The sequence below is a fragment of the Leucopleurus acutus genome (genome assembly GCF_964270905.1).
Source record: "Leucopleurus acutus genome assembly, chromosome: X".
Lineage (NCBI taxonomy): Eukaryota > Metazoa > Chordata > Mammalia > Artiodactyla > Delphinidae > Leucopleurus > Leucopleurus acutus.
Window position 1 is genome coordinate 93,791,739 of NC_139148.1, and position 17,417 is coordinate 93,809,155.

General features: G+C 43.8%; 1 protein-coding gene across 1 annotated transcript in view; it reads left to right on the forward strand.

The window, feature by feature from the left end:
* The first annotated feature begins 8,372 nt into the window (after positions 1-8,372).
* Positions 8,373-17,417, forward strand: part of MID2 (midline 2) — a 103,633-nt gene continuing 94,588 nt past the window's right edge. The window contains exon 1 of the mRNA XM_082864260.1: positions 8,373-8,432. The gene's annotated coding sequence lies outside the window, so the exon portion shown is untranslated. The remainder of the gene's footprint in view (positions 8,433-17,417) is intronic.

Consider the following 17,417-nt stretch of genomic DNA (forward strand, 5'->3'; position numbering starts at 1 on the left):
CAAGTAAATGCATAGTTACTTTAGATTGGATTGTCTTACTCTAAGACAAGGATGTTTGAGTTGAATTCTGAACAAAGAGGAATTAGCTATGTAACAATCCTGGCAAAGTACACTCCAGGTAGACCAACTATGGCCCTTGGGCCAAATCCGGTCCATAGCCTGTTTTTGTAAATAAAGTTTGATTCTTTACATATTATCTGTGGCTGCTTTTGCTCAGAGATGAGTAGTTGCGACAGAGACCATATGGCCCAAAAGCCAAAAATATTTACTGTTTGGCTCCTTAGAGAAGTTTGCCCACCCCTGCTCTAGGCAGAAGGAATAGCAAATGCAAAGGCCCTAGGCAGGTATGAGCTTGGAGAGCTCAAGGAACAGAAAGAAGTACTGGAATGGGTAAGAGGAATGAATGGTAATGAATCTTGCCTCAGACCCACACTAAGTCCACACTGGTCTGTAGTTTGCAGAATCCACCTTCCTTCCCCTTTTGAAAGCCATTCATCTCCAGTCTTTGAGGATCTGATACTGGTACTTCTCCCTTGTGTATGATTTTCCAAGGATCACTAACCGTGGTTCATCGATTGTACTTGCAGGTTCTCATTGCCTAGGGAGTAATTCATCTAGGCCAGAAGATTTGAACTTATTTAGAGCAGCACTCTTAACATATCGCAGGCCAGTCGATACTAACAGTAAGCACTATCTCCAACCACTGCTTTATTTTAAACTTGAATCCCATTGAACTTCATTTCACTGATATTTTTGACTTGGAATTTATTGTCATGGATCTTAAGTTAACTCTGATTAATATCCATTATATATATATTTATAGATATACATATCTATATGTTTGTCTATACATATCTATACTTGTCTATATCTGTGACAGTATTTCCAAAACTGTATTTTGAGAGATGCTAGTATCCTGTGAGATATTAATAAGTGAGTAGAACATGAAAGTTCCACGGTCAAATATATATGGTAAATGCTAAGCAAAGCTAAAATAGGTTTTATTTCTGGCAGGACTTGTTAAAGCCTTAATATGCTAATGTGTGCTGTGAGTCTCTGAGAGAGAGATTCAGTGTGCAACATTTCCTAAACTTACTTGATCAAATTCATTTTTCTTAGAACACCAGTTAATACCCCGAGGGACACTAGTGTTTCTTGGGTCAGTTTGAAAATCGCTGGCTTTTAGGCAGTTGAGGCACTGAGAAATGTATCTGGCCTCCCTGCGTGAATCTGCTATAAATTTCTGCCAAAAGATCCTTTTCATGTGATATTCTCATTGCAGATTGAAAGTTGGGGTAAATCTGTATTGGTGTGATTAAAGTTATCTCCGGACTGTACTCTTTCCTGATTCTTGCCATCCATCCAGCAAATATTAGCACCTACTATACGCTAGGTCCTGTTCTAGGTGTTGGAGATACACCAGTGATGGAGACAGACAAGGTTCTCGTTCTCGTGGAATATATATGCGTGCATGCGCATGTGCATGGCGGGGAACATATAATAAACACATATGATAATTTTAGCTAGTGATAAGTGCCCTGAAGGGTGTTATATCAGAGAGTAATGTGAAGGGGTAACTTTAGATGGGGTAGTCAGGGAAGGCTTCTCCGAGTATGTGATGCATAACCTGAAAGAAGGAACTAGAACAGCTATGTGAAGAGTGGAAGGAAGAGCACTCCAGCAGAGGGAGAGGACTTGCAAAGTTTTGGGGATGGCCAAGAGTTTGTGGTTCAAGGGGTGTCGGAAGGCTAGTGTGTTTGGATTGTAGTGAGCAAGGGTGAGAGTGGATGGAGTGGGAGAGGTAGACAGGGGCCAGCTAATGCCAAGTCTTATAGACCATGTCAAGAAATTTGCATTTTACTCTAATGGCCATGAGAGGAGAAAGTAAAATGGTCAGATTTCCATTTTTAAAAGATCACTTTGATTGCAGTACTGATTGCAAGAGGGCAAAAGTAGAAGAGGGGAGACCCAAATTAAAACTTGATGGATTGAACATTGGGTGTTGTGGAGGGGAGAGCATCAAGGATGACATCCCAGTGTCCGGTTTAAGCAATTGGGTGGGGTGCCATTTGCTGAGATGGGGAGGACTAGAAACCGATAGGTCTCTTTTGGTCACATTAAGTTAGCGCTGTCCGTGAGGCATCCAGGTGGAGATGTGAAATAGTCAGGTGGAGATGCAAGTCTGGACTCAGGGGAGAGGTCTGAGCTGAAGAGCTAAAGTGGGGATTGTACTTAAATCTCGAGACTAGAAGAGGTCACCTAGGAAGTGTAGCTGTAGGTGGAGAAGACAGCCAAGGACCAAGGCTTGGCTCACACCAACCTTCAGAGGTTGAAGAGCAGGAGGAGGAAGCAACAGATCCCGAGGAAGAGTCAGTGAGATGGGAGAAAAACCTGGAGGATGTGAAGTCACAGAAACTAGACCCTAAGTGACCCGGTGTGCTGGTTATGAAGTCATGGTGAGCCAGAAGGTTTAGGCTTGGCCCTAAACATTAAAGCTCTAGGAAGCCCGTGAGCCACAACTACTGAGCCCATGTGTCACACCTACTGAAGCCCGCGTGCCTAGAGCCCGTGCTCCGCAACAAGAGAAGCCACCGCAATGAGAAGCCCACGCACGGCAACGAAGAGGAGCCCCTGCTCACCGCAAGTAGAGAAAGCCCACGCGCAGCAACGAAGACCCAACGCAGCCAAAAATAAATAAATAAAATAAATTTTTAAAAAAGAAAACTTTAAAAAAGAAAGCTCTAAAAAAAAAAAGAAAGCTCTAGGGAAATATTTACCAATGTACTATAGATTTCAAACAGATGTGTTCATTGTAACAAACACAATAATTCAGATAAATTACAAAATTAATGAAAGCAATACCAAAATATAGATCAAAAGTGAATAAGAAATACCAGGAGCATGCCATTTCTTCATACTGGGAATGTATTTATTTTGAACATGGCCTGTTCACAACTGGTTTTAGAACAATGTCTTATTGATGAGCCCGTGCCAAAGTACTTTTCACCATCCTGTTAAGAGCCCCCTGGTTAGAAAAGCCTTCAGTCAACCTCTGGATTTCAGACAACTAGCTGCTTCTTTTGAGAGCAGCATGAAGGTTCCCTTCTGCAGAAGCAACAATGCTCTTGTGCAACAAAATCTCCCTTCTGTGATTTTTTTCCTTCTGAAACAGACTGGGTTCTGTGCTTCTCTCTGTAGAAAGTATCTGGAGCGTTCCCCTGCCTACCCCGCCCCCCTATTTGTAGTTAGAAAAAAAGAGCCCATGAGCTGTCCCTTTCATACTCTCGGACTCTGGTGTCCTGAGTCTGCTTCAGATTAATTCAATTAAACACCTCAAGCTGAATCTGTCAATCGTCTTTTTTTTTTTTGCCATGGGCCTGATTTACTCTGCTAATAGGATCAACACATGTTATATACAAAGGTAACCATTAAATAATTATAAACAAATAATTTCATCCCATACTCCCAGCTGATTTTGCATCTCCTGCCAAATATAAAACATTTACTTTAATACATTTACAGCGATAATTTGCATAAAACTACTGAAAGTGGGGATATTTTCAAAGCAGCTGCTTATGTGATGTGATTAGCAAAATCTCCCTACCCCTATCCCCATCCACCCACGCTATTCGTCATTGCTTTGAGTTAATACATTGAAGCCCTCTGTTAAAATTAAAACATTATCTACAGAGACAAATGAAGTTATTAACATTTAGTTCAAATTAGTTGATTGAAATCCTTAATCAGTAAGGTCCTTTGTGAAAGGAACCCAGAAGCAGTGTTAAGTTTTGAGGAAGGAAAAGGAAAGGTCCAGAATATGGGCTGCTGCTCGGGGAGAGAAGATGGGTTTGGGGCACTCTGTATAGAGCTCTGGTAAGCCAGGGAATAGCTTGAAAGCACTGGAAGCTCAGGCGGAGGGGAGACTGCTAAAAAGTAAAGGAAAGGGTGGTTTCTAAAGGACAATAAAAGCCATTAAAAGCAAGTCTCCTTTAAGTGACAGTTCTGCCAAGAGCCAGCTAGCTTGTTTCCAGTGTGTCTATGATGAAAGTGGTCATTTCTTCACATTTTAGAAAATTCTCCAGCTCTCTGTAGGGATCATATCAAGTGAGGTTAAAGAATTCTCAGGGGTCAATTGACTTCTGACTCAACTTTGGGATTTTTGGACACATATCTTAAAAAAAATTTAACCACAAAAGAAATTCTCATTGTAGAATATTCAAACAGTTATAACATATATAGAATCAAACCTGGGGACTTCCCTGGTGGTCCCGTGGCTAAGACTCCGTGCTCCCGATGCAGGGGGCCTGGGTTTGATCCCTGGTCAGGGAGCCAGATCCCATAGGCGGCAACTAAGAGTTCGCATGCCGCAACTAAAGATCCCACGTGCAGCAACTAAGACCCAGCACAGCCAAATAAATAAATAAATAAATTTTTAAAAAACCACCTTGAAAATAAAACCTGAACGATCCCCTCAACATCCACCACAATTCTAGGCTCACACTATTTTACACTGTGCTTCCAGGTTACTTTCTATGCATTTACTGGCATATACATACATCTATTTTCTTACACAAATACAATAAGCTCTACCTGTTCTGTATACCTCCTTGTTCTTTTTAAAATTTGTTTTATTGTGGTAAAATGTACATAATGTAAAATTTACCATTTTAACCAATTTTGAATGTACAATTCAGTGGTATTAAGTACATTCACAATGTTGTTTAACCGTCACCACTATTCAATTCCAGAACTTTTTCCATCATCCAAAATAAAAACTCTGTAACCATTAAAGAGTCTGCCCTCATTCTCCCCTCCCCTCAATCCCTGGTAACCTCTATTCTATTTTCTGTCTCTATGCTCCTCTTTCTTGCAAAATTGTTTTTGAAAAGGTAATACACAAACATTATAAAAAAATTCAAACAATACAAAAGGGCAAATACAATGTTAAATACTTCTTCTCCTATGCTTGACTCCCAGGGAACCAGGTAATCAGTTTCTTAGGTATCTTTACTGAAGAGTCTGTGCGCATACAAGCACACATGGACAGACATATACCTTCCCCCCTTTTTTACATAGTAGTAGCAAACCATACACAGCTTGCTCTTTTCACTTAATATCTGCGATATATAAATATATATAATACATATATATATAATTCTTATACATACACTTCTGTTATGCTAGGATCATTTTATTTCTGACTCAATTTTTTTAATTAATTTTTTATTGTGGCAAAAAGCATATAACATACAATTCACCCTCCTAACAATTTCTAAGTGTACAATACCATATTGTCACCCACATGCACATTGTCGTGCAACAGATTCCCCAGAGCCCCTCACCCCAGTCCTGCATGACTGAAACTCTACATCCACAAAACAGCTTCTTCCCTCCCCTTCCCCCCAGCCCCTAGCGTGCACCATTCTGCTTTCTGTTTCTATGAGTTTGACTACTTTTGGTACCTGCTATAAGTGGCATCATACAATATTTGTCCTTCTGTGACTGGCTTATTTCACTTAGCATATTTATCCTCAAGGTTCATCCATGTCATAGCATATGATAGGATTTCCCTCTTTTCTAAGGCAGAATGTATATGCCATATTCAGTGCATATACGCTGAATGTATATGCCACATTTTCTTTATCCATTCATCTCTCCATGGATATTTAGGTTGCTTTTAATTCTTGTTATTGTGAATAATGCTGCAATGAACATGCGGGTGCAAATATCTCTTTGAGAGTCTGCTTTCAATTCTTTCATATATATTTCCAGAAGTGGGATCGCTGCATCATATGGTAGTTCTATTTTTAATTTTTTGAGGAACCTCCTTACTGTTTTCCATAGCAGTTGCACCATTTTACATTCCCACCAACTGTGTACAGTGTTCCAATTTCTCCACATCCTCACCAACACTTACTATTTTGTTTTTTGTTTTTTTAATACTGGTCAGACTAACAGGTGTGAGATGATATCTTATTGTGGTTTTAGTTTGCATTTCCCTGATGAATAGTGATGTTGAGCATCATTTCATATGCTTGTTAGCCATTTGTATATCTTCTTTGGAGAAATGTCTATTCAAGTCCTTTGCCCATTTTTAAATTTTATTTATTTATTTATTTATTTATTTATTTATTTATAGCGGTATGCGAGCCTCTCACTGTTGTGGCCTCTCCCTTTGCGGAGCACAGGCTCCCGACGCGCAGGCTCAGTGGCCATGGCTCACGGGCCCAGCCACTCCGCGGCATGTGGGATCTTCCCGGACCGGGGCACGAACTCGTGGCCCCTGCATCGGCAGGCGGACTCTCAACGACTGCACCACCAGGGAAGCCCCTTTGCCCATTTTTTAATCGTGTTATTTATTTTGTTATTGGGTTGTAGGGGTTCTTTACATATTAACCCCTTATCAGATACATGGTTTGCAAATATTTTCTCTCCTTTCTTGACTTTTCACTGTTGATTCTCCTGTTGCACAGAAATTTTTAAGTTCGATGTAGTCCCACTTGTCTATTTCGCCTATGCTTTTGGTGTGACTCTTTTACTTCTCTTAGGGCCAGACTTTCATCAGGATAGCTTGGTTGTGATTTTTGCCTTCCTTTCCACCTCAGTACTCTCTAGCACATTGTTTTGTTTTGTTTTTAAATAAATTTATTTATTTATTTTTGGCTGCCTTGGGTCTTCGTTGTGGTACGCAGGCTTCTCATTGCCGTGGCTTCTCTTGTTGCTGAGCACAGGCTCGCGGGCTCTAGAGTGCAGGCTCAGTAGTTGTGGCGCACAGACTTAGTTGCTCCGCGGCATGTGAGATCTTCCCGGACCAGGGCTCGAACCCCTTGTCTCTTGCATTGTCAGGCAGATTCTTAACCACTGCACCACCAGGGAAGTCCTAGCACATTGTTTTACAGGGGTGTTGGCTAATTACTATTGGTTCTCTGATGGGATACACCCAGAATTACCTTAATTTTTCTGGAATCATTCCCATGGAAGGTAATGGGAGGCCTGTGTGAGAGGGGGTTGTTTCCTCCCATTTTCTCACTTCTTTCCCTTTCATCTCCCCTTTTTCTCCCCTTCCACAATCTCCCCTGGGGCCTCCTCCTTCCCTCTCCCACCCTCCTCGTGAGTGGGGCAGTGGTCTCTGAGACAATGACAGGTCAGCCCAAGGGCTGACTCCAGACCAATGAGCGCTTCTGGGTTCCAGATGGACCAATTAGCTTATTAGGGACATTGAATACCTGTATGGCTGGCATCTGTCCCATTGTCCTCTTATTAACGACCCTCTTGTCCATCAAGGATTTGAATGCGTAAATGAAGCCGTATTCTCTCTCCCATTTTTTTTTGTTTTGTTTTTAAATTTTGGTGGCTTTAATCCATCCCCACAACTTCTGCCCAAGGCCAATAAAACACAGCCATTCTCCCTTTGTAAAAAGAAAGAGGGGTTGGGTTTCCTTCAATTGTCTGCCCTTTTCTGTCTCCTCCACTATTTTTGTTTTACTCTGTAGTTAACTTTGCATAGAGCAGCTTCGCCCGAGGACCTGTGCGGTGGACCTAGGCACTCTTTTCTCACTGCCGGTTGCAACCGCCTTTTCGTTGTTCTAATCTGGGGGTTTGTGGGACCAGGGGCTTGGCGGCTGGGAGAAGAGTTTGGCCAGAGCCTTCCTTCTGCATTTCACACACATTCTGCTCTCGCTCTCTCTCTTTTACTTACACACACACACACACACACACACACTCTCACACACACCCGTTCGGGCCCCTCTCCGTGTGTCTTCCTTCAAGATGACAGGGCGCTGGAGAAAAGGCTGCTGGAATCAGCTGGTAGGTACAGTAGTAGCCCGAACCCCACCCACCCGCTGCCTTTGCTCGCTCAGGTTTCTCCGGTCACTCCTGCCAGGGGAGAAAACATGTAAACGCGCCTCCAGAGGAGGGGCAGGGGGAGCTGGGAGCGGCGGGGGCGGCGGAAGGTGAGCCGGGGAAGGTGGCCGAGCACCGTGCTGCCGGGCCCTTCCCAGAGCTCCCTCGGGGCGGCAGTCCCAGCCCGGTTCGCCCCCACCCCATCCCCCTTTTCGTCAGGATTGCCTTTTTTTCCCCTCCTTCTGCGGCGGCGGAAATGACAGTGTGGTGCTGCCGCGGTGTCATGGTGCTGCCCCTGGACTGAGGAGCGAAAACTCTAAGTTTGGCTCGGGAGACCCAGCCGCGGTAGCTTGGCGGCCGCCGTGCTGTCCCCGGCGGGGCGCGCGGGCGGGCGGATCCCGGCTGCTGCGCGGCGGCGGCGGCGAAGGCGGGCGGCGGCCTAGAGCGGCGACGGCAACGGCGGCAGCGGCGGCGGCGGCGGCCGGGGAGCTCGCGCCGGAGCCCGAGCCAGTTCGCGCAGGAGGCAGGCGAGCACCCGGCGCCCTCGGGCGCGCCGAGGACATGGCCGGCAGCCGGGAATGCTCTGGGTAAAACGCGCCCCCTCGCCGCGGCCCTGGGGGCCGAGCGCCACCGGCAGGCGCAGGGCTCGGCCCCGGCTCGGGCCGCGTCTCAGGTGCGGCCGGGGCCCGGCGCGGGCAGAAGGCTGCTCCGGGGCTCGGCGGGGCGTGATGACGGGGCCCGCGAGGCTCGAGGTGGCGGCGGCGACGGAGGGCGCCCCGGCCCGGCCCTGGCTTCCCGTTGCGCCGCTGGGGCCCGGGCACCCGTCGCTGCCCTCCTGGGACGGAGTTTGCACTCCGCGATGCGGGGCGGGGGCGGGTCCACGGCCTCCCGCGCAGCCCGGTGGGGCCGGGTGCGGCCCCTCGAGCGGCTCTCCTGGAGCCTGGGTGCTAGTCTGGGAAAGGGCACCGCCGCCTTCCCACGCTCCCGCGGCCGGCAGCCTCCTCGGCCCGGGCGGCGCCCCTCGGCCGCCCGGCGGTGGCTGCTGCGGCAGCCGGTTGCTGCGGACAGCCTGCCCGCAGGAAGGCCCGGCGAAACTTAATCCCTTTGCTGCCGGGGGAGCGATCCTCGAGTCTCCGTCTGGGTGGTTCCTTATTTCTGGCCTAGCTGTGAAAGCAGCTCAGTGGGGGAGAGGGAAAACTTATAGGTGCCCAGGACAGGCTGCGACTGAACCCGGGAGAGGTGGGGTTTTTCCATTCCTGGCTCGTAAGAATTAAGTAAATAACGGCGGAGTAGATTTACAGAAACATTTTCGGTGATAAGGATTAGGTTACTTAGCATTTCGCACGCAGCGCATTTCTTGGAGGTGTTTCTTCTCGGAGCAGGAAATTGGGATTCTGGGGTCCTTAGGTTCTTCACTTTCTCTCTTCCACACTCCCCTACCCGCCTTCACGCTCACTCGCCTTCTTCCTACGTGGTCGTCACACATCTACCTGCCCACCCGAATCTCCCACCAACCACCCGTCCCCTGGACTCCTCCCCATCAATCTGTGCACTCCCAGCCTCCCAGCCATGCAGCCTCTGGCTTGTGAACCACTTTGCCTTTTTGAGGGTTTCTGAGTGTGGGGAGGTGGATGGTGATGGTTGTTTGTGAAGAGGAGCCCTTATAAAGGAATATATTAGAGGCTATGTAAATAGACAAGTACTACTGTGTGTGAGTTGATTCTTCAGATTCTCAAATTGGGCCAAGAGGTCTGCCTTTAACCCCATTCTGTTCCCTCCCAGTACTCTAATCAGTTCTCTGGCAATGTTCCAAAAGAAGGGAACTGCTGAATAGGGAGACTCCCTCCGTACTCTACCCGGGCTGGTTACCCCTAACCCTCACATGCCCCTTTTCACTTCTCTCCACTGATCACTGCCCTGGGGGCGGGGGGGGGGAAGAGTCTTTGCTATTTTTCTATATTCCTGCCCAATCAATTAACTTAATGCAGATATATAATGTAAATTAGATTTCTCCTGATTGTTCCTCACAACTTGATTTATGTGCTTGAAATACAAGTCTAGGAGCCAAGAAGATCAGAGAGTTCATTCCCAAATCTGATGTTGCATTGGCTTTGTGGCCTTAGGACATTCCTGTGACCTTTCACTTGTATGAAAGGCATCATATTGTGTACTGGCTATTGTGAGTCTTGGCATGGCCCTTTGAAGATGAAAGGGTTCTATAAACTCTCAGCACTATACTTTTCGAAGAAAGTTCTTCATTTACCTTTTATTGGGGTAATAGATTGGGTGTAAGTAGCAACCCTAGTTTACTGGGAACCCTCACTTGCCATTATTAATCCCCTTGGGAGCCAAATATATCACTCTACTTTGGTCCTAAGTCTGTTTCTTTTTTTTTACTCTCGTGCACATGCAACTGAATGAAAACATACATAAAAGTAGGCATACAGAGTAATTGGTGATTATTTTACACTAAGGCTTGAATCATATCTAATGTACTCCAACCTAACAGTCTGAGTCAGACTCATTTGAAAACATAACCTCACTAATTTTTAGCCCATATGGGGTCAGGTAGTTAATTTCTACTGAAAAGTGGCATAAATAATTTTAGTCATGGCTACCTGAGCATGATTAGCATCTAGCAGTGGTGAGTCAACAATATTTATTAAAAGCACCTACAGCGTGCAGAATCCTCTGTTGACTGGTCTAAGGCCGCAGCCTTGGCCTTGGATCTTGGCCTCCTGCTTGTTTAAGGCCTACCTCCTTACTTGCAGCTCCGGGATTAGGCCAGGGAGGGGCTGTGCAGGGCAGGGGTAGAGGCTATAGGGACATGAAGGAGCAATTGTTTCCCTCCCATTTACTTTCGTGACTACTAGACTCCTCATCTAGCATGTTGTACCTTGCAAGGCCACCCCCCGGGGAAGTACTGCAGCAAATCAGAATGACTTGCTTGCTTCATGAACATATCATCTGAACAGTGCAAACTGATTTAGGTGAAATTGGTTTCGTTAATCCCTCCTCTAAGTGCAGGGCAACTTGCTCAAACTTGTATATCCTAAAGCAGTGCCAGTGGAGTCTCATAAGAGCGTCCAAAAATTGCTGTGGGTAGTGAGCCTGTCCATTCCCTCATCCCTCCTCCCATGAAATCTGCTGACACCATGACAGTTGAGAAGGAAACTGCAGAAGGAGTATGTCTTTGCTACTTGGTGAAGAGGAGAGAATGTCCTCCCTTGACTCTGTCCCTTAGTACTCAGGTTCTCTCTTTCCCAACAGGGACAGACAGCCCTAAAAAGGAGGTGAAGACAGGGCGGAGGCACAGAATGTGTCTCAAATGGCTGTTCTCAGAGGTACCTGCTTGGCCTTGTGTGTGTGTGTCATTCAGTCTCTATGGGTCTTGGTAAGTCCCTAGCTGTTAGGCCATGGTCCTCTGCTGCTAGTGGAGGCCAGGGGGTGTTCCATTTCCAGTTAGCATTAAGTTTGTGGTCTTCTCTTCTGTGCAAAAGGGGAACATGTGGTACTGTGTTTGTGAAGCACCTCCTTACTGAGGCTGAGTGCCTTGACTTAGAGCATTGCATCACCAAGATATGACATGTAACATGTTGATACCGGATATACGACAGTTCAGGAGAGTTCACAGTTGTTCACTTTTTGATGAATGAAATTTGGGTACCAAGGTGGTGGTGTGCTAATGTCTGTATTTCAGGTCTCTCAACAAACACTGTGTTCATCACTGAGCAGTGTGAAAAATAAACTAGAAAAGTGTTTCTCAACCAGTGTGTTGGATCATGCTAACATGTGAGAAGACCAGATGAGTGGTGTTGAGACAAGAAGTTCCAACTCCAATGATCCCCTCTGTATGGGCTGCTAGCCCTCTTTTTATTTCCCCTCTCTTCCAAGGATCAATATATGTTTCTGTATCCATTTTCATGAATTAAAACTCTGCTAAGAGTCTTCTGTGGGCACTGGAGGTTTGTGGCTCTTTCTACAGTTTCTCTTTTTCCATCTTCCCCTTCTCCATGATCACAGCCAGACATATTCTTTTTGACAATCTCCCAGCTCCTGCATTGCCCTTAGAAATCCTGTAAGCTGCTAAGACTACTAGATGGTTAAAGTATGGGTGGTGGAGGGATTTTGAGTAATGTGCCAACATCCACTACTCCCTTCTCTGTGTTGGGTTCAACTGAATACATAATAAGGGTGTTGGTTCTGCCTAAGTGGGTTAGCAAAGTATCCTTAGGAAGACTTGTTCTACTTGGGTTCTTTTCTCCCTGCAGAGCTCTGACTGCCTGACCTTGGGCTTTGTCTCAGACTCTTTCCTGCAGGTCAGACTCCTCTAGTTGATGAACAGCATCCCCAGTCTCTGAATCTTCCTCTTACGGAGACCAGAAGATCTGATAACAAATTCATTATATAACCTAAAATCCTCCTGAAACAGAAAATCCCGGTATTTACAGTTTTCCCAGTTAGGGGTATAATGTATGGGCATGGTAGACAGTGCTAATGCAGGACAGTGACATGTCTGAACGTATACAGCCCAGAGATAGAAAAATGGTTTACGGTCCAGAATCCTCCATCGCTTTGTCTATAGCCCTTTGTTCAGTGTTGCTAAGATCCATGTGGTTCCCAGGGGAGTAGAAGCTTGATTTCAAATAGGCTTCTGTTCTCTGTCCCTTGTCTCTGACCTTAACTTGGGGTCCCCTCAGCCTAACACTCAACAGCATGCCCTACATACATATATTGCCAATTTTATTCTGTAGAAGTAGAGATGACTGCCCATATGGGGGGGGGCACTGAACATTAAAAAATTTACAAATATTTTATTGGGTAACAGATTGGGAAAAGCAGTCCTAGAATAGATGGAAAGCTGTGCTGGTAGCAGTAGGTAAATTAAGTTTGTTCTCCAATCTGGAAACTGCTAGTGTAATTGGCATTAAGATAAAGGTGTTATGAATTATACTTAATGATTTGTGACAATTATCATGTGTTACCTTGGTAAATCTGTTTCTTGGTTACTTAGATTAATCTATTGTGTTTGTAGCAGATCTAGGACTTTTAGTTCTGCTATTGTGATATTCCTTTTAATGTTTATGATGACTATATTGTATAAAATAGCCAATGGCTGGATTTAGGAGCTAATTATTAAAAGAAAAGATCATTAAGGAACTTCCCTGGTTGAGACTTCGCCTTCCAATGCAGGGGGTATGGGTTGGATCCCTGGTGGGGGAGCTGGGATCCCACATGCCTTAGGGCCAAAAGGCCAAGACATGGAACAGAAGCAACATTGCAACAAATTCAATAAAGACTTTAAAAATGGTTCACATCAAAACCATCTTTAAAAAAAAGTATAGGTCTCAAGTCATTAAAAAAATCATTAAATCCATGTACTGTAAAATATTAAGTAGGCTTTAATAACCTATTAGACAGGAACTGGCTCTGGTGCTGTCAGTCTGTAATCAACCTCCAGTCCTGAGCTCACCCTGTGTGTGATAAAAGCTTAAGAAAAAAGAAGAGAGACAGTTCTTCCCTTTGCGGGGGACTCCAGTCTAACAGGGGAGACATATGAGCATAATAAATACCACAAGAAGACTCATGGCCCTCCAGAAAACTTGTGGGGGAGTGTAATTGTCCTCCATTATGTCAACCATGCATTTGGGGTGAATTTCCAAACATGTGCTATTTCCTTAATAACTTGCTCTGTATCTGTCATCTGTGAATGTGTGTTGAGAATATCTGTATTTTTAAAGCAAGTTAATAATTTTATTTTATTCTCATCTGATCCTCACAAGAGCCTGTGAGATGGGTAGGGCAGGTATTTTTCATTTGACAGATGAGGAGGCTGTGGCCCAAACAGTTTAAATGTCTTACCTGGGATCACTCAGCTAATTCAGTTTAGAGCTAGGACGACAACCAGGCTCTGTTGTGAGGATCAAATGAGATAGTGGCTTTGGAACCATTTGAAAAGTGTAAAACTGGTACACAAATGTAAGGTGACTGTTATTATTAATTATGCTTACTGACCACCTAGCCTCTTTTTTCTGGGTTTCTATTTTCAGTCTATCTTTTTAGGGTGAGAATTCTATGCATTGGTTGCCTTTTATGTTCCCAAATGATCATTTCTGAAATTAAAGAGGTCTTTTCCTACTAATAGTATTCTAGGATTTGGTAGTCTTCCTTTTCTTCCAAAAGGTGTTGTCATTAGTTTTTACTCCCATGGGACTCTCCTCACCTTTAGTTGTCCCCTGGAACACCCGTTATATCTTCTTTGAAGTACAACAGGCAAAACCAGCCACTGTCCTTGGGCACCTTGGCTTAGCCAAGGGTAAGTAATGCATTTTGTTAATTTCCAGTTCCTTTCATGATGATGCCCATTCTTGTCAGCCTTTCTTTTCTTTTATTTTTATTTTTATTTTTTGGTATGCGGGCCTCTCACTGTTGTGGCCTCTCCCGTTGCGGAGCACAGGCTCCAGACGCATAGGCCCAGCGGCCATGGCTCAGGGGCCCAGCCGCTCCGCGGCACGTGGGATCTTCCCGGACCAGGGCACAAACCCGTGTCCCCTGCATCGGCAGGCGGACTCTCAACCACTGCGCCACCAGGGAAGCCCTGTCAGCCTTTCTAGTCACACTAATAAATAAGACTTGTGTCTTGAGGAGCTGGTTTTCAGTAATCCATGGTGTCTTTCCTATGTGGTAACAGATAGCAAGAGCTCTGTAATAATAGGATGTCAGAGCTGGAACACATGTTAAAGAGATTGTCTGGTGATTCTAGTCCAACTTGAATGACATTTTACAGTTAAGGGAACATCAGACTAAGCCAGGACTCATTTGCTCATCCTCCAAGGCAGAGAGGCAGTTTCTGGTGTTTTTAGGAAGAGCTCATGGGACATTACTGTTAATATCCTGAAGAATGTAAATTCTACAAGCCAGCTGAATCCTCATTGTACAGCCCAGGGGTCAGGTTGGGTTTTACACTCATGGTCTTTCTGTGAAGAAAGGGAGACTGTGGCTCCTCAGGGAGGTACTGAGAGCCCAGACCCGTGTTCCGTGGATCTGGAAGATGAACACTAGATGGAATATAAGCTGTTGAAATAAGTAGGCATTTAATTATGTTCAAATAACACTTGAAATAATAGCATTCTGCCAAGTGCAGATCATGACTTCTCTCTCTGATCAGAGTTAACCGAATGTTGGATTTGAAGGGCAACGCTGAAATCAATCTTTCATTTTGTAAGTGCAGAATGTATTATTTTTATTTTAATCGTCTGCATTGAAAACTCCTCCTTTGTATTTCTATCTGCTCACACAGTCTTATGATACCTTCTTAAAGTTTATTCTCATCAACTTTTTTTTCAGGAGTCTCAGCCTGAAGGGGGGTGCAGGGTGACGATAAGCCATACAGAAACAATTTTATACTAGAACAAGGGCAAATACATAAGCATCCTTATTTGACTACACAGCAGTAACTAAATGATATGGAAGGGAACAAATCAGTGGATGTGGATGCGGGCATTTGTTTCTTAACATGGCATTTGGTCTGCCCGCCTAGGCATTTCATCAGTGCATTTTTATGAAAAACCATTGTGTTTTCTGGCAAAAGCTTCATGATTACCTGTCATTCAGTGACACTCTACCAGGTTTACATCCTGTCTTTATCCTTAGTATATTCTCTAATTCTGCATAGATTAATGATTCACAAGCTTTTTGAAGTTGCAGCACTGCCATTGTTTTATTTTTTGTCATACTGCTTCCTCCTGTACTTCCTAAAGGTATTTTGTGATCTAGGAGTCAAATATTTTTTAGGAGTCTTATCATTTTTAAATGAATAAAAAATTGGGAGCTGATAATTTTCTGACACCCATTGATCATTAGAGATGTCCCAGGTATTGCAAAACCTAGACAGGGAATCACTAACCTAGAAGAGCAATTGAAAGGAGTAAGCAATTCAGTAGAGTTTAGAAATAGTACATAATTACACAGTTGACAGTATGGAATAGTGGTTAGGTGTTTGTTCACACTCTGGATTGTGGGTTTGAATCTGTTTTAAAAATTAAGGTAAAATCCATATACCATAATATTCACCATTTTAAAGTATACAATTCAGTGGTTTTTAGTATATTCACAAAGCTGTGCAATCATCACTGCTAAATCCTAGACATTTTCATCATCGTCAAGAGAAAACCCATACCATTAGCAGCCACTCTCCATTCCCTCTACCCCCATGCCCCCCGACCCAGGCCCTTGACAAACACTAATCTACTTTCTGTTCTTATGGGTTTGCCTATTCTGGGCATTTCCTATAAAGGGAATCATATAATCTGTGACCTTTTGTGACTAGCTTCTTTTACTTAGCATAATGTTTTCAAAGATTATCCATGTCGTAGCATGTATCAGTACCTCATTCCTTTTTCTTGCTAAATTATATTCTGTTGTATGGACATACCACATTTGTTTATCTGTTCATAAGTTGAGGGACATTTGGATTGTTTCCACCATTTGGTTATTGTGAATAATGCTGCTATGAACATTTGTGTACAAGTTTTTGAGTGAGCATATCTTCAGTTCTTCTGGATCATATGGTAACTCTACATTTAACATTTTGAGGAACTGCCAAACTATTTCCCAAAGCAGCTGCATCATTTTACATTCCCACCAGCAATGTACGAGGGTCCCAATTTCTCTATATCCTGGCTGACATTTGCTATGTTTTTAAATTATGGCCATCCTAGTGTGTGTGAAGTAATATTATAGGTATCCTAGTGAGTGTAAAGTGGTATCTCAATGTGGTTTTGATTTGTATTTCTCTAATGGCCAATGATGTTGAGTACATTTTCATATGCTTACTGATCATTTGCATATCTTCTTTGGAGAAATGTCTATTCAGATCCTTTGCCATTTAAAATATTTTTTTGCCTTTTTATTGTTGAGCTGTAAGAGTTCTGTGTATTTCTAGATACTTGACCTGTATCACATGTATGATCTGCAAATATTTTTCCTATTCTGTGAGTTGTCTTTTCACTTTTTTCATGGTGTCATTTATAGTACAGAAGTTTTAAATTTTGATGAAGTCCAATTTATTTTTTTTCTTCAGTTACTTGTGCATTTGGTGTCATCTAAGAAACCCTTGCTTAACCTAAGTTCATGAAGATTTACACTTACGTTTCCTTCTAAGAGTTTTATAGTTTCTGTGCTTACATTTAGATTGTGGATCCATTTTGAGTAAATTTTTATGTATAGTGTGAGGTAGGGCTGTAACTTCATCCTTTTGCGTGTGGGCATCCGGTTATCCCAGAACCACTTGTCAAAAAGATTATTATTTCCCTGTTGAATGGTTTTGGAACCCTTATCAAAAGTCAGTTGACCATAAATATATGAGTTTATTTTTGGACTCTCAGTTTTATCTGGTTTTGAATCTTAACTTTGCTATTTGCAAACAAGTGTGACCCTGGACACATTACCTTTTTTGTTGTTGTAAAATAGTACCTGCCTTTTAGAGGGTTGTTGTGCCTGGCACATGGCAAAAGCACAATAAATTTAAAGGGGAAATGTGCTTAGGTAATCAGGGAGGTAGGGAAAATGGG